General features: G+C 42.2%; 1 long non-coding RNA gene across 1 annotated transcript in view; it reads left to right on the forward strand.

The window, feature by feature from the left end:
* The window catches only part of LOC144668218 (uncharacterized), a 41,211-nt gene extending 23,495 nt beyond the window's left edge, over positions 1-17,716 (forward strand). Inside the window, exon 2 of the long non-coding RNA XR_013573457.1 lies at positions 16,000-17,716. This is a non-coding gene — a long non-coding RNA (uncharacterized LOC144668218). The remainder of the gene's footprint in view (positions 1-15,999) is intronic.
* Positions 17,717-18,147: the final 431 nt, after the last annotated feature.

The raw sequence follows: 18,147 nt of genomic DNA on the forward strand, positions 1-18,147 counted from the left end.
GAGTTAGTTCACCCGGCTGACTTCACCCACCTCTTCCTTCATGTTGCTAAACCATTTTATACAAATTAGGTGAATAAATAATCTTTTTCTATGTCTTTACTAGGTTCTTATTGTATCACTATCACCTCCTTTCTCTCCACAAGCCTTGACAGGTTGAAAGGAAGTAAAGCAATTCATTTGCCCTGTGTTCCCAGACTGACTGTTGCATTTCTGATTCACTGTCTATAACAGAAATTTCACTACAAGATATTATTGAATCAGTTCTTTTTTATATACATAATTGGAACAATTGCTTGTTGACTTTCCTGCAAGTGACTGTATAACACAGGGAATGGAGACCTTGGATTCACATTAGGCCCATTCTGCTTTCATCCACACCAACATAGATATAGAATAAACCTCCCCCTGCACTGTCCATACAAGTACTTCAAGGCCATGCACAACACAAGTTTGATACAGAGTGAAACTCCCTCTACGCTGTCCCATAAGCACACTATTAAGAAAGACAGATTTGCATTTATATAGCACTTTTCATGACCACCAGATGTCTCAAAGTGCTTTACAGCCAATGAAGTACTTTTGAAGCATAATCACTGTAGTAATGTAGGAAATGCAGCAGCCAATTTTGCACACCTCAAACTCCCACAATCAGCAACGTGCTTATGACTAGATAATCTGTTTTTTGTGATGCTGACTGAGGGATAAATATTGGCCAGTACGCTGCAGATAACTCCCCTTTTCTTCAAAATACTACCATGTGATCTTTTACATCCACCAGGTTGGGGAGATGGAGCCTTGGTTTAACATCTTATCTGAAAGCCAGCATCTCCAACAGAGCTGCACACCTCCAGTGCTGCACTGGAGTGTCAGCCTTCATTTTTGCGCTCAAGTCTTACAGAGGGACTTCAATCCAGAGTCTTGTGAATCAGAGGTGAGAGCGTCGCCAATCGAGCCACCACTGGCCAATAAGAATTAATTGAAGTTTCAGAATCAGTTGATCTCTTTCTTCACTATCATGCATTCCAGGTCAGGTACAGTGCAGGTTACATGCAGAGTAAAGCTCCATCTACACTACACCATGCACTTCCAAGTGAGACACAGCACAAGTTAATAGTAGATTAGAACTCCTGAACTGTCTCATCAAGTACACCCAGATTAGGTATAGCAAGGGTTAGATGTAACCTTAAATCCCAACCACAGAAAAAAAATTCTCCTCTAATGAGCCACATTCCTCATTCCAAGCGACCTTGCAGGCTCCATGAATGTGATTCCAACTTACAGCCATATTGTAGAAAGAGCTATGCTGTAGAGAAATTGAGCTGAAGCCTTTCTGATAACAAAGAGAAAAGACCCCTCAGGGATAGAGACAATTGCAGGATCCAGAGGCAAATGGTCAGTGGATTCACATAGTCACTCCTGAGTGTTTCTCTCTGAGCCTTTGGTTGAACCAATTTCCAATACAATAGTCAGGATAATGTTACTCTGTGCTCTGTTCCAAGGTTGAATGACAAATTGCACCATCTTCAACACAGATAACAAGAAATCATTGGGGCGCTTGTTAGATTGTTGTGCATTTCAGACAAATGGTTATTTCAATTCTCCACTGAGCATAGAGATAGAGAGCAAAGTAGGGAATACAAGAAAATTCTTTTCTCAAGCAAGTAGTGCTGCCTTAATAGAAGTTTAAATAGGTAGACAGTGTGTGGACTGCAAATCTCTCGAATTTCCTCCTTTTCTTTCAGAATAGTTGTTTTACCAACCAGCAAATACATTAACCTAGATCTTTTGGAAGGAGCCTGAAGGATTAGACAGCAGTTTCAGCATGACTAATAGTGTATATTATCTATGATCATTAGGCTCCAAATTAAATGATAATCCACAGTCATCCAGGGAGAAATATATAAGAAGTTGGTAAAAATTAAGAGTGTATTCGAAAAAGGGACAGTGCTAGACTGGGGTGAGCGCAGGTTGCAGGGGTCAGTGTTATCCCTGTTATTCTTTATCTATATTATAATGATTTACAACTTGGATAGCTAAACTGAATGTTTTGGGATGTCACTGGCCTTTATTGCAAGGGTATTGGAGTACAGGAAGAAGTCTTGCTACAGTTGTGTAGGGCTTTGGTGGAATACTGTGTGCAGTTTATAGGTGTACATATTTAAGGAAGGATGGAGGCAGTACCAGAGGTTCAGTAGATTAGTCACTGGGCTGACAGGGTTGTCCTACGATGAGAGGCTGAGTAAATCGGGCCTAACTCTCTGGAGTTTAGGAGAATGAGAGGCGATCTTATTGAAACATACAAGATTCTGAAGGGGCTTGGCAGGGTAGACGCCCAGAGATTGCTTCTGCTGGTCGGGGAATCTAAAACACAGGGGCACAGTCTCAGGGTAAGGGGCTGATAATTTAGGAATGAGGCGACCATAATAAGACCATAAGACATAGGAGCAGAAATTAGGCCATTCGGCACATCGAGTCTGCTCTGCCATTCAATCATGGCTGATAAGTTTCTCAACCCCATTCTCCCGCCTTCTTCCCGTAACCTTTGATCCCCTTACCAATCAAGAACCTATCTATCTCGGTCTTAAATACACTCAATGACCTGGCCTCCACAGCCTTCTGTGGCAATGAATTCCATAGATTCATCACTCTCTGGCTAAAGAAGTTTCTCCTCATCTCTGTTCTAAAAGGTCTTCCCTTTACCCTGAGGCTGTGCCCTCGGGTCCTAGTCTCTCCTACTAATGGAAACATCTTCCCCACGTCCACTCTATCCAGGCCTTTCAGTATTCTGTAAGTTTCAGTCAGATCCCCCCTCATCCTTCTAAACTCCATCGAGTATAGACCCAGAGTCCTCAAACGTTCCTCATATGTTAAGCCTTTCATTCCTGGGATCGCTCTCGTGAACCTCCTCTGGACTCTCTCCAGGGCCAACACATCCTTCCTGAGATACGGGGCCCAAAATTGCTCACAATATTCTAAATGTGGTCTGACCAGAGCCTTATAAAGCCTCAGCAGCACATCCCTGCTTTTATATTCTAGTCCTCTTGAAATAAATGCCAACATTGCATTTGCCTTCCTAACTACCGACTCAACCTGCAAGTTAATCCTGGACTAGGACTCCCAAGTCCCTTTGCACTCCAGATTTCTGAATTCTCTCCCTATTTAGAAAATAGTCTATGCCTCTATTCTTCCTACCAAAGTGCATGACCTCACACTTCCCCATGTTGTATTCCATCTGCCACTTGTTTGCCCATTCTCCTAACCTGTCCAAATCCTTCTGCAGCCTCCCCGCCTCCTCAATACTACCTGTCCCTCCACCTATCTTTGTATCATCTGCAAACTTAGCCAGGATGCCCTCAGTTCCTTCATCTAGATCATTAATGTATAAAGTGAAAAGTTGTGGTCCCAACACTGACCCCTGCGGAACTCCACTAGTCACCGTCCGCCATCCTGAGAAGGACCCCCTTATGCCCACTCTCTGCCTCCTGCCAGACAGCCAATCTTCTGGTGAGAAATGACTTCACTCAAAGGGTTGTGAATCTTCGGAATTCTCTACCCCAGAGGGTTGTGGATGCTCCATCGTTGAATACATTGAAGGCTGGGATAGACGGATTTTTCATCTCTCAGGGATTCAAAGGATATGGGAAGCAGGCAGGGAAGTGGCGTTGAAGCCTGAGATCAGCCATGATCGTATTGAATGATGGATCAGGCTCAATGGGGTGTATGGTCTACTCCTGCTCCTATTTCTTGTGTTCTTGAGGGCATGAGGAGTCAACCATATAATGTAATCACAGATGCAGGCCTGACCGGGTGTGGGAGGGGTGGGGGGGGCGGTGTGTGGGGGGGTGGGGGGGGGGCGGTGTGTGGAAGGGGGGTGGTGACAGGACATGAGAGAATCAGCTGGGTTTTTACAAAAAGATCTGAACACGATGCAAGCCAAAAATGATCAGATTTATTGAATTCAATTTTACACCTTGCGATGGTGGGGTTTGAAAGCACAACCTCTGGATTACTTGTCCACTTCTATAATCACGATCACTACACAACCACACACATTGATATTGCAGTAGAAGCTTTAAGATGTTATTAAGCAGTATGGGTAGGGTCAATCCAAAACATTACTGGAATTTTTCGCAGAGGTGATGCCCCTCCACTTGGTTGAAAAGTCCAGGTGAGCCGCCCCTCCACCAGGTTGGGAAGCCATGGCCTGATTCTATGGCCATCTGGCTGTTAAGTGGCTCAAACTGTGGTTTCGCCCCCATTTATGAGCATGGCCCGCCTCCATGAGCTGCTGACCAATCAGACAGCCAGCAGCTCTCCAGATCCAGCAGTGCCACTGTGAGCGGTGGCCACTGCTGGGACTGCAGTCAGTTCCCCCATGAGGAACAGCTTGAAGTCCAGACTGCAAGGCTAGTCCGGTGGTTTTGCCAGGGCCAGCCAAGCAGTGGGGGGTGGGGGTGGGGGTACAATTGGAAGACTGGGGTTGGGGGCTTGGGGGCGGTGGTGGAGACAAATGGGGTTGGCAATCACTGGTGGGCAGGGGGTCCTCCATTGGCATGTCCCCCCTCACATTGGTCCGCAGCCAGGCTATAAGGGTTTAACTGCCAGCCTTGGCACATGGCATGAACATCCCCAACCACTGGGAAAATACCAGTGGTGATGGGAGGAGGCCCTTGTGGCCGTAAATTACCCACTGGAAGGCCTAAATTGACCTAAGGATGGGTGGGCCACCCAACACATCGCTGGTAAAGTTCCAGTGGAGACAGGTGGGTGACAGGCACAGTGTCTCCACCATGCCACCCAATTTTACATGTCCCCCCGCCACACCTCCCAATCCAATCCCAGGGTAAGTCCGGCCACTTTTTCAAAGTAAGTCAAGGATATAGGACCAGGAGTCCAAAATAAAAAGAGTGAAAATGAAAATTAAGAGATATCAGGGAGAACATTACTTGAAGAGTGTGAAATCTCTGGAATAGTCTGCCAGATGGGAAGAAACAAAAACATTAGGGGCATTCAGAGTTCAGCCAAGTATTATAATGGGAGGGTGAATGTGCTATAGGGCTGAGCTGGTTAGGTCAACTGACTTTTTATTGTCATCCCTTTCCTGTTCTTTTACGTTCACTCTTACCCCCTCAGGCTATCCTGCCTCCCATAGATCACAGGCTAATAAAAACCCAAACTTAGCTTCACATCTTGATTCATCTTATTTAGTCTCCAAATCGTTTCAACTTGTGTCCAACAGAATTAAAGCGTGTTCCAATAGGAAGGCAGCGCATTTTGGGTTTTGTGTTATTGATTTGCACTGAGCTGGTATAATGGGGAAGCTTTTAAAATTCCATTAACATGAGCATGGCAAAAAGGGTGTTCCTTCTTTCTCTTCACAGTCTTCTGTTTGAACTCTGCACGCAGAGACTGCCTGTTACATCCTGAGTTCAGCAGTCAATAAGACGGTGCTACCCAGGGAGCTAACAGGGCAACTCTCACAGCACAGCCATGCACAACGCCCGCCAGAGAAATGAGAAAACTTTGGCAATTCTTCATCCAATAATTAATTAGTCAACTCCTTTTCCTGGTGTGGCCAACAAATGAGACTCCAATCTTTAATTCCCTAGCAGAACCTGGGCATTCAATAGTGGTAGGAAATCCAGAACTACAGCACGGGTTGAGGCCATCTTTAGGGGCAGCTGGAAGATTCACCCTGATCATGACACTGTGAAAATGCAACATCATTGCATGGATAACAACTAAGTCCCAGACCAAAGCTATGTCCCAAGTTCTCCCAGTTGCATTTAACTGCAACGGACCAGAACTCAAAAGCATAAGAACGGTCAGAGATTATAAAAGATCATTCCTACATCAATTTTTCCAATGAATGAACACGATGACGAGGGGATTAGGCAATTGCCTTTGACCTCTAGGCCCTGAGTTCAAATTCAGCCCAGACTGCTGGGATGCAAGTCTCCACTGTCTGTTGGCTGTAAGAATTCCAAGTGAAATTAACCTGAAAAGTGTCAACCACTTCTTAACGGACATGTCTACAAAGCAATTTGCTACTAGTTGGTAATTTCAATAAGAAATGTCACAAGAATGCTGATAAGGAGAATGGAGAAAAAAATTACACATGTGAAGTGCACCATAATTTTCTGAGGTTGGGGTGGAGGCAGATTGCTGGAGCATCTTGCTTTCAACCTGATTATGTAGTACTTAATGCTGTTAATGGGAAGAGTTCCATTCCCCAGGATTAATAAAAACTACCTTGAAGAGCACAAACGTTTACTTAAAGTTATTAAAAATCTCTCTCATTAGAATGGCCCTCTGATACATTAATTTTCCCATCAAAGCCCATCTCACTGATACATTAGCTTTTACCAACAAAACCCATTCTTATTGTACATTAACAGTCCAAATGAGTTAATGTATTAACTCTTGTATCAAAGCACATCCCTCTTGTACATTAACTTTTCCACTGAAGCCTATTCCACTACCAGCTCTTCCATTGTGGCTCATAACCCTACTGTCCCAACTCTCCTAGCAAACTCCCAGAGCATTCTCATAGATGAACTGTCCCACTGAAGCCCATCAGTACTTAACCCTCACATTCTTCTAACACATTAATCCTCCCACTTAAGCTTACCATCGGCTAAATTTACTCTCCCCCACTGAGGAAGCCCATTCCTCTGAAATATTAACACTCTCCCTGAAGTCTATCCCTCCAGTACATTACGCTCCCATTGAACCACATTCCCTTGCTACATTAATTCTCCTATCATGGCATCTGTATTTTTGAATAATTGCAACATTTTTCTCACAACCTACTGCTCTATAATTTATTCCAGCTATTTCTCACCATTGGAGTGAAGCTATTTTCATGGTATCTGTGTATATTTACTTTTTGATCTTATCTAGTTCTAACCTCTGGCCTTACTTTCTTGATTGAATTTGAAGTAATATTCCAGGTTTCTCCTTTCTATGCCGCTTAATATGTTAAATATCTTGATGAGGTTTGCTGCCTTAACCATATCTATGATGGAAAATCTGAGTTTTTGACTTTCCTTGTTACCCATTACGGGACCAATCTTATTGTTCCACTTGACACTCATTCCAATTTAGGTATATCGTTTTGTGGTTCACTTACCAGAATCAAATTGTATCTGATTGACATTTGATGGTGATTGTGGAGCCTTAACATAAATCTCTGGACTTGTATTATGCTGTGTTTGCTGTATACTCAGCTTCCTACTAGCCTATTCCATTGATTTGCTGCATAGTGTATTGTCACTTCCAGCTCCCTTTCTGCATCTTGCTATATTAGTTCTGTTTTCCAGCACATCCCGAATGACATCGCCCATGTCCTATTTTGTAGGAAGGTCCTACTCATTTATAATGCCAATTGTTGCCTGGTTCCCAGTCCCAACTGAAAAATTCAGGCCATTAACTCTGTTTCCCCTCTCCACATGAGTTTTTCCAGCACTTTCTGTTTTTGTTTCTAATATCTTTATCATCTCTGCTGGACGCTCTATTCCTCCCTTTGCTAAACCATTTATCTGTGGCTTGTGTGCAGATAGCCCTTCCGACCCCCATCTCAGCTCTGGGAAAATGAGATGGTGCTGGCAAATCGGTCCACTGGCTGGTGGCATGAATTTTCTCACCCATGCCTCAGTACTCACCCCCCACATGGAAGCAAAAATTAAACTCTAGGAGCCCAGGCACTAACCTTTGTGGCACCCTTTCCAAAACTATCCCATCTCACAATTTTCACAGATACTTCCCACTTTGAAGACTTCCTCATGCAGTGCAGTGATCTGCCTCATGCACCTGTGGCTCTTAGTCACTCTTCTGTGTTTATGCTTCTCAAACATATTTAAAGTAGGATTTCTTTGAACTAAGGCTCTTGATTATAGGCTGATCTCTTATTTTATGGAAGTTACTGGTTAGTAATGTTGGTTTTATCATGAAGAGTGCATTGTGGAGAGTTATGGCCTTTTGCAAACTAGAAGACCAGCAATTTAAATTATGTTTGATCTGCAGTATTTCATAGTGTTACAGAGAGAGATGGGGGCTGGAAGAATAACAGGTTGACTCTTCATCGTTCAAGCTCCTTTTGACAATCATCTTAGTTCCCCGCAGTAAACATATTCATGCAGCAAATGAAGTCACAAATTAACTCACGTTCCAACTCTTAGGTGCTAACACACTTTAATACATTTCAATTTCCCTAATTAATTAGCCATCGGAGTCAAGCTCAGCACTCAGTCTTGCATATTAATCAATTAAATCATTTTTCGAATTTTCATAATCATGTGAAAGGCTACTAATTAATTATCCAAACTGACACACCACAGATGTACAAATAACTCAACATCCTAAATACAAAACCAGCGATTAGAAATCATTTCACAGATTTAAAATAATTATATCAGAATATTGACACCACCCCCAGGCTTAATATCCAAGATTGCACTAACCATGCTGAACCAATGACTCACCAAAAATGATGCACAAATCCCTCAGATCCAGTGAGTCCTATGTTATCACAGCTACCACATTACAAGACACAGCTTTTGACAAGTTTGAAATATGTGATGGGATTAGTTCCCCATTTCACAAGTCAATTAACTCAATTGGTCCTACATGAGGCCTGCTCCTCTCAGTGAAACATTCCTCCAGAACATACCCACATATTCACCAAACGTTCATCAGTATACTCTCAATATGCCACTGACTCTGTATTAGACCCTTGGTAAGATGTATTCCCTCTGCCAAACTAGATCAAGTCAGGTGCGTTTCCTGTTTCCCAAATGTTTATGAGGATCTTCCCATGCAGGACTCCAAAGTGGAGCAATGTAATACCAAATAACTTCAATGCAGCTTTTGAGTTGAACTAATTAATCCTGAAAGCACAAATAGAGGCAGATTTTTCTAGAAGACTCTTTTTTCCTTGAGGAAGCATCAGTACGCACAGTGGAGCAAGGCTTCTTTTGGTAGCTATCTATTAACATTCACTGGGTTACTGTGGCCAAAGGGTGGAAGCAGACCTTAAAAGGATGTTGTGTTGATAAGATTCACCTGTTTCAGAGTTTGGATTTTGTTGGTAGTTTTGCTCCTAGTTGTTGATTTGAAGTTGTTTGGAGGTGCTGAACCAGACATCTGCAAGTTTACCACTCAGGTGCTGATTAGATGCAATTTTCACAGAGTAGCATATTGAGCTCCTCACATCCACTCCCACTGAAGGAATGGAATGTTGAAGCCTGGCTCACAGGGGTAGATTGCAGGATGGCTCAGAGATTGAGGGCGAGGTTGCACAGGTGATCAAATGCGGCACTGGAGATTAAGGAGGAGAAGGTCCAGAGGAGGAAGGTGTTATAATATGCCTTTGAGGGATAGCAGCATGACATCACTGGAAAGGAAGTGTGTCATGCGATCCAGCCATAGTTTCACTTTTGCCTTTAAGCAGAGCACACGTATACACATACACACACACACACACAGCTCTGCTGCTGATGCCTTCAAACTTTCGACTGAGGTATAAATGTTCCCATGTGCCTAATCTAAATAAATGAACACAATGTGTTTACCCAATCCCTTTTGAGAGATTGGTGCTTTTATGTCATTATAACAACATGACAGGTGGAATTCTTATAGCTGTGGGGGGAGGAGGGGGGGGAATAGGTGTCGACCTCCTCCTCCTATTCACCTTTCCTGCAACAGCTGGTGCTCCTCTGTCTGATGGCATATCCTCCTCCCACTTTTCATCAAGATCAAAGTGAACCCCTAGAGAGATGCCAAGGGCCACCCTTTCTCTTTATGGCTCCTGTAAGGTCATCTGATGTATTATCTTCTTACGTGGCTCGGTGTCATACTTCATTTTGTAATGCTCCTGTGAAGCACCTTGGGATGTATATGGAAAAGGTGTTATATAAATGTTCAGAGAATTTCTGGAATAAATGTTAGGTGAAGTCTGGACAAAGCGTTGCAGAAAGTCTCCTGAGTTTCAGAAGTCCTCTCCACAGCTCCACATGTGAACATGAATTAGTGAGTATCCCTTTCAGTAGTGCTTCAAATCTACATTAAAGCTGCATTTCCTCATATCTCGTCGTTAAGAGACAGGGTTTGGATAAGCACTCACCAACAAAATGCCACACAGCATCTTTAATGAGGACTAGTGGGGCTTTTAAGTGACAACCCACCCCTTAATGAGCTTTTGGACAGCTACTCATAGTGCAGCCCCCTACCCCTTTCCCCTTTGTTACATTAACCACAGGCTAAGCCAATGTTGCAGCTTAAGACCACATCTTGGCCAGCTCGGAAGCTGTTTAATGGCATGGGTATGTGGGGAAAATGGTGCCACCCAACCCCACCCTAATCTCTAGTACAACCATAACTATGATCTTTTAAAATAGCATATGTGGAAAATGCCCTTGCTATATATAGAACGTTACTGTCATAGAAATCAGATAAACTCTTCTCCCAGAATCTCTTTCACTTCATATAAATAGTGCACATTCTATAAACCTTCTTTTGTTTACTCTGATTTTCACTGTTTTCAGGTAACATTACTCACAAGGTTGGCAGGGACAATGCTGTTATGGGACTTGCCAGATGGGGAAAAATAATTTTTGGCATTTGCACTAAAGTTCTCACGGCTTTGATTACACCGTCTAGCACAAGATGCTAAATGGAGGTGGCTGCTATCCAAAGAGGAAATGTGCAAAGTCACTTCCTCTCATATGCCGAATACACAGTAAAAAAAAAAAATCCTATTTACTAAATCAGTTATAGTATCAAAGTAGGAAATGATGCCCCAAGAAAAAAAATTAAACTTTGTCAGTAATTTGACCACAGTATCTCATCGAGATGCTTTGTGGTGCCTGGATCAGATAAGGAGAAAACTTAAAATGACTCTTCACAGCTTTGGCATTTCGTGGGGTTTGATGCTAAAAGGCTTGTTGTGCTTGCAAATTAAAGGCTTCATTCCGAAGGTCTTCAAAGGTGAATTATGAGTCCGTCGTGAAAGCCAGGAGAAGCTAATGTGAGCACCGCAGAAAATGTTGACTGATGGGCCGAAAGTATATGGGAGTGTAGCCATGCAAGGCAAAAAATGGGGTTGCACTCACACTTCTGAGTCACAAAATCATGCACCCAAGGCCCATTCTAGAACTTGAGCACATAATCAGAATTTACATTCCAGTTTACAACTTGCTCTAACTGTACAGGGCATTGTTGAAACTATATCTAGAGTACTATGTGCAGTTCTGGTTACCTGGTTTGAGCAGGGACAAGCTTGGAATGGGAGCAGTTCAGAGAAGGCTCACTAGGCTGATTTCTGGGATGAAGGGATTGTCTTATGGGAAAAGGTTGAGCTGGTTGGGCCTCTACTCATTGGTGTTTAGAAGAATGAGATGTGATCTTATTGAAACATATGAGGTTCTAAGGGGGTTGATAGGGTAGATGCTGAAAGGATGTTTCCCCTCCGTGGGGGAACCTAGAACTAGGGGGCACAGTTTCAAAATAAGGCACTTCCTATTTAAGACGGAGATGAGGAGGAATTTCTTCTCTCAGAGGGTTGTTAGTATTTGGAATTCTCTTTCTTTGACCACAGTGGAGGCCGGGTCATTGAATATTTTCAAGGCTGAGTTAGATAGATTTTTGATTGACAAGGGAGTTAAGGGTTATGAGGGGCAGGCAGGAAATGGAGTTAAGGCCACATCAGATCAGCTATGATCTTATTGAAGGGTGGAGCAGGTTCGAGGGGCCAAATAGCCTTCTCCTGTTCCTATTTCTTATGTTCTTACTGGCAGGATTTTTAGGTTGGCGGGTGAGGGCAATCGGCGGACGCAGGATTGGCCGGGGACTGGTCCGCTGACCGCAATCAGCCCCCGACCGCGATTTCAAGTGAAGCGTGCGCTGAAATGCTCAGCACTGCTAAGGTGTGGGTGGGAGGTGAGTGGGCACTGATGGAAGCAGGGCCACAGGGAAGGGCTAAACGAGAGCTCCCTGAATGCAGAGAGCAGCTGCCTCAGGGAGCTGAAAACTCGAAAACAATCAAATTAAGTTTTTAAAATCAGGAAAAAAGTGTCCAGGCATCATCACAATCAGCCACCTGAACATATACATGATAAAAAATGCTGTCCGTAGATTTTTAAAAATTTAATAATGGAAGCCTCATCCCGCCCTTGGATGAGGTTTGATGAAAAATGCGAAGTCCGCCTGGCCGATTCACCCGCCCGCCAAGTGTAAGGTTGGACGGACCACGAAAAATTGGAGACAACTGCAACTTTAATTACACTAATCGGCCTCTTAATTGTCGGCGGGCGCGCTTCTGACTTTCGCGCGTGCCCCCAACTGAAATATCGCGCGAGCGCGGGATGATGTCGGGACGCTCGCCCGACACTATCTCGTGCGATTTCACATCCAATCAGGTTGTGCGCATGCCGCACGCCTACCTAAACATTCCGCCCTATGTTTCTCAGTACCAAGGGAAAGAACAGGAAGATGGACTTGAAGTATTTGCTCTGTCACAGACAGAATTTATTTGATCTCTTACTGCCCATAATCAGTATGTTTTGAATGGGAAGAGGTGTGTCTTTTCTTACCCTTAGAGTGTGTATTCCAATTAAATAATCCAGCAGCAAGCTTTTGTCAGTTTAAAAATAAAGAAAGTTATTTATTTTCACACTTGCCCCGAAGTAATGCAACATCCCACACACTCGGTCTCTCACGTGCACATATACATACAAAGATTGGATATAGATAAAGATGGTGCACTTTTACAAATTACAATTAATTCAGCCTCAAATTTAAGATTTCCAGTCTCCCCCGTGGTAGGCCTGTGGTGTCTTAAATGGATTTGATAATTTAAAGTTGAATTGAAAGTCTTGTAAAGTGAAGGGTTCACAACAGGATGTGGGGTCTCTTGTAGCTGAACATCTAGGAGGTTGGTTCTTAGATGAACTTTGAAACTGGATTAGGTTAAGTACTTTGGCTGCTTGATAACTTGCAGCTAGTTTTAGAGTTTGGTTCTCAGACCGGCTGATGACTGATGGTTCTGATGGATCTTCTGGATCCTGAGGTAATAAGGGCATAGTCCCTGAAATCAGCTCCAATCACATGATTGCTGGATTAATACTTCTGAGGCCCACCCAGCCTAGTTTGGATGGGGGAAGCTACTGTAACACAATGGGAAATTGATAGTGGCCATTGATCGATCTTCCATTTTGTCCAGTATGAAACATGGAAACAGGCAGTTTAGGAACTGCATACTCTTTATATGTTGGCCCATCCTTAAACAAACAGATGTGTGAATTCCACAAATGGCTGTGAGGTACATTCACCTATGTCTGTGTTTACTTAGATTCACCAGATACTTGATTCTGTCTTTAGTCCAAATACCAAAAGTCACATGATTTGCAGCAGCTATATCAACTGCTTGTTTGTGTCCATTTTTTAAAAGTGTTAACTAAAAGTTTAAAATATGACATGCCTGTACTGGATATGACACGTTGAGGCTCAGCTGACTATAGTGGTGTTGCAATCCATTAAACTTTTATTCATTGTTAAAGCAATTCATCCCTTTTCCCTATAGATGTTGACCATTCTAATTCGAAAAGTTTGGACTCTGCCCTGGTTACTCCTCAGAAACAGCATGTGTAAGCAAACTGGAAACTACCTTCAAAGTTGCATATTATAAGCAAAGACTGTCATATATTACAGGAGTGTGTTCTGTAGAAAAGTCCTAAATATGGGAACCACAGTATAATTTGTAAAAATAAACTGCTTCACGTTCACTCTATTTAATTTCTGAATCATCAGAATTGCACAGCATAGTGCTAGGAATAATCAATAAAGAGGGTTGATGCATGCAAACCGAGAATTACTTTCCTTAATGCAAAAACTTGTTTAAATAAAATAGGCATCTTATGCCCCAGAAAGTTCCTTCAAGAAAATGAAAGGTTTTTAAACATAATGCCTTAGAGATATAATTCTTTGGGGAAAATACAAAATAAGTATAACCCGTAACTGCAACTCTCAGAAATCACTACCAGCAAACAATAGCAACTTGCCTTTAATATAGTAAAACATCCCAATGTGCTTTGCAAGAGGATTATCAAACAAAATTGGACACTGAGTCACATAAGGAGACAATAGGACAGGCGTCTAAGAGCTTGGTTCAAAAAGTTAGGTTTTAAGCAGCAGGATGAATACTCCCTACTTGCCTGGATGAGTGCAGCTCCAACAACACTCAAGAAGCTCGACACCATCCAGGACAAAGCAGCCTGCTTGATTGGTACACATTCCACAAATATTCACTTCCTCCACCACTGACAAACAATAGCAGCAGTGTGTACCATCTACAAGATGCACTGCAGGAATTCACCAAGGCTCCTAGTCAGCACCTTCCAAACCCACGACCACTACCATCTAGAAGGACAAGGGCAGCAGACACATGGGAACACCACCACCTGGAAGTTCCCCTCCAAGCCACTCATCATCCTGACTTGGAAATATATCATAGTTCCTTCACTGTCATTGGATCAAAATCCTGGAACTCTCTCCCTAACAGCACTGCGGTTCCAACACGCTCTCATTGAGCGCTCCAAATTACTCAATTTATCTGCATCGCTACTAAAATCTAATTGACAATATGGACAATTTCCAAAGCCAACAAGAAAAAGTAGATTTTTCTTCTGCGACGTCTACTTAAGTAGCTGACAGTTACCATGTTGGCATTTCAATAAGTTAAGCAGAAGATATTATAATCATGTAACCAAAATGTGTAACAAAGGCCCAACTAGGAGCAGGAATAATCCCCCTGCCTTCCTTTACAACTGTTAATGAAACTGTGAAAACTCTGCTGCATTACTTTAAAGATAAAGTGACCCAGTGTGACTGGAGAAACTATCCTTGGATGCTGTATAACCTTCCGTTGAGTACTTTGGCCCCAAACACAGGTGTACAGAAAGGATTCAGTTTGGCCCTTTGCAGACAACAGTACCTACAAACTGCAGAGGTCAGTTGGAAATGTGATAATACAGATTTATATCTCCCCCTTCCCTTACCATTAATGTTGTTAAATGAATATCCTAGTTCCTGCTTCTAAATCTCAACATTAAACTTTTATCTGAAATCAAATCCAGTCAGCCAGGCCAAAGAACCAGCCAAAGTCTATCATTGTGAATGATGATTTAATGGCATTCATTGGTATGCGGAGACTGGAGGACATTTACTGACATATTAATCACCTCCAGTCAGACCTGAGACAATGAGTGAATCCTCACTGATAAAGCTTTAGCACACATATAGGTGCACCCTCTTGCAATAATTTTTTCTCACTCCTTCACCATTTGCCCGGGCGACCGTGCTTCTTTTTCTGCTGGACCTGAGTTTGAAAAATATCGGAGTTGCCTCTCGCACAGCAAAAGCCCCGTCTCAAAACCCAATGTGGGTAATGAGGTAGAGGGTTAAAAATTGAAGAAATAGGAAATTTGTGCCATGGCAGAGGATTGTAATGGTCAAGAAATGTTCCAGCTGGACCCCTGGGAAAAAGGATCTCATGGTTTTCTCAATCCAGGTTTTAAGGCTAAATGCTAAAGAATAAAGCTTCGGATGGACCATTGAACGGCAACTTAGCAATGCACTTCAAATAACATTTTCCTCCATTGTAAAAACAGAATTACCTGGAGAAACTCAGCAGGTCTGGCAGCATCGGCGGAGAAGAAAAGAGTTAACATTTCGAGTCCTCATGACTCTACGTCAACTCTTTTCTTCTCCGCCGATGCTGCCAGACCTGCTGAGTTTTTCCAGGTAATTCTGTTTTTGTTTTGGATTTCCAGCATCCGCAGTAGTTTTTTGTTTTTTCCTCCATTGTACTCATTAAAAGGTCTGTATAGAGTCAGGCTGCATAACTGTTTTCAGTCAAACAGCCCCAGAGATGCATGGAAGTGTATGCATAAAATGGCCAGGCTTCACATAGGAAAGGAGAAATTATCTCTTTTTTGTCTGCAGATAATCCTCGTGACGTTGCAAATTAATTGAACGGATTTTCTAGCCAGGTTGAAAATGATGAATTTGAGGAACGTGTGATTCTGCAGCAGGCTTCACTTTGTGAACTAGAAGGATCTTGTGTTACTATGAACAAATAGGAGGTAGAGGAGCAATTCAAGCGAGTGAATCCACGGAAAGCACACAGCGCAGATCAGATCAACAGAAACATTCTTAAGGAATGTGCTCATCAGTTCCTTTTTCTCCGGTCTTTCAGAAATCATTCGACACGCATACTGTTACTTGCTGTTGGAAAGCAGCCATTTTTGTCATGGTTGCTAAGAAGCCACGACCTGCTGCGCTGAGTGATTACCGACCAGTTGCTCTTACATCGATAGTCATTAAGTTTTTTTAAGTGCATTGTGTTAAAGTGTCTTTTGGATGCTCATGTTCCACATATTGATCAGTTGCAGTTTGCCTAACAACCTCACACGTTAGTGAAAGATTCTGTTCTGACCTTGGTTCACCTGATCCAACAGCACACAGATATATTAGGCAACTATGTTCACACTACAGTTGTTGGTTTCTCTCCAGCTTTTAATACTATCTAACTATTCAAGCTTATTGAAAAATTGGAAAATTTTGATGTCAATCCTATTCTCCTACTTTGGATCAGTGATTTCCTTCACCACAGGACCCAACGAGTATTAGTTTCTGGAATTTACATGGATCCCATGTTAACGAATACTGGAGCTCCTCAGGACTGCATACTTTTACCTTTACTTTCCATCCTCTATTAGAATGATTGTCAACCGGAGTATGATGACATCATGTTCCTGGAGTATGCTGATGATATGGTACTTATGGGTTTCACAAGGAACCATGAAGGAAACTATGGTAACTCAGTGCAGAAGTTTGTAAAATGGTGCGATAGCAATTCTCTTAAACTGAAAAAAAACAAGGCAAAAGAACTAGTTATAGACATTAGGAAAAAGCCAGTTAATGATATTGTTCCTGTGAAGATTCACAATGTGGACATTGAAATAGTTACTAATTACAAGTATCTAGGTGCTAAAATAGAGGATAAGTTGAATTGGAGGGAACAGTGTACAGATGTGGTGGCCAAGGGTGTGGTGTCACACACTGTCTCAGAAAATGAAAATCATTTTGAGTAGATCCTACAATCACAACACTCTTCTACACAGCTGTAGTTGAGTGTGCTATCCTTTTTGGATGTATCGACTGATCCTGTTGTCTTAGGAAAGCAGATTCTTTAAGGGTTCAGAGATTATTGAACCAGGCAGTAAGGACATGTGATGAACAGATCTTTCTTGATTAAATCTGCTCTCAAAGAACTTTGATGAAAGTAAAGAGTGTCATGGACAATGAGAATCACCCCTTGCTTCAGTATTAATGCTGGTTGTGTTCAGGGAAAAGGCCACAATTCCTCAGGTGCAGGATCAATCTGTTCCTGAACTGGTTTATGCCCTTCTTTATAAGAATCTTTTCACTGAAATTTGATGTGTAGATGAGGATATGCACTTGGGGTAGGAACTCGCTGACTGATTATTTTAATGTATTTGAATAGTTTTTAATACATATTTTAATTAAAGTTAGACCTCTGTGATAGGAAAATTTTCTTTCTTTTTTTCTTATCATTCATTTAAATTTAATTTTTTTAAGAAATGAGCACTGTACCTGAAATGAATTTCCATATGGGCAATAAAGTAGAATAGATTGATTGAATTGACTCCCGTTTTTTCTGGAACATAATGGCTTATGCTGGGGTAACACTGTATGTGTCCATGTAGCCCTAGATAATGAATGTCAATTAAGGTCGTCACAATATCTAAACCTGATTCTGTGCTCACCCAGTGTCCACACACACACACATATATATATATATATATATACATATATATACAGATGCTTTCTGCTCGGGGCCATTAGGTAGTCTTCAGGAGTGAGCACTTTACTTTATAATTACAGGATTGCATTTGCACAGTGGATTTATTACACATCTGTCTTAAGCATGGAATCATATATATGGAGAAAATTTTCTAAAACAAATCAAGCATCTTTCTGCCTCCTGGCCTTTATTAATCATAAGACACAAACACTTCTTCAAGCACTTGTAAGGCAAAAATCCTATTTACTTTTTCTCTTTCTAGG

The sequence above is a fragment of the Cetorhinus maximus genome, chromosome 26, assembly GCF_964194155.1.
Source record: "Cetorhinus maximus chromosome 26, sCetMax3.hap1.1, whole genome shotgun sequence".
Lineage (NCBI taxonomy): Eukaryota > Metazoa > Chordata > Chondrichthyes > Lamniformes > Cetorhinidae > Cetorhinus > Cetorhinus maximus.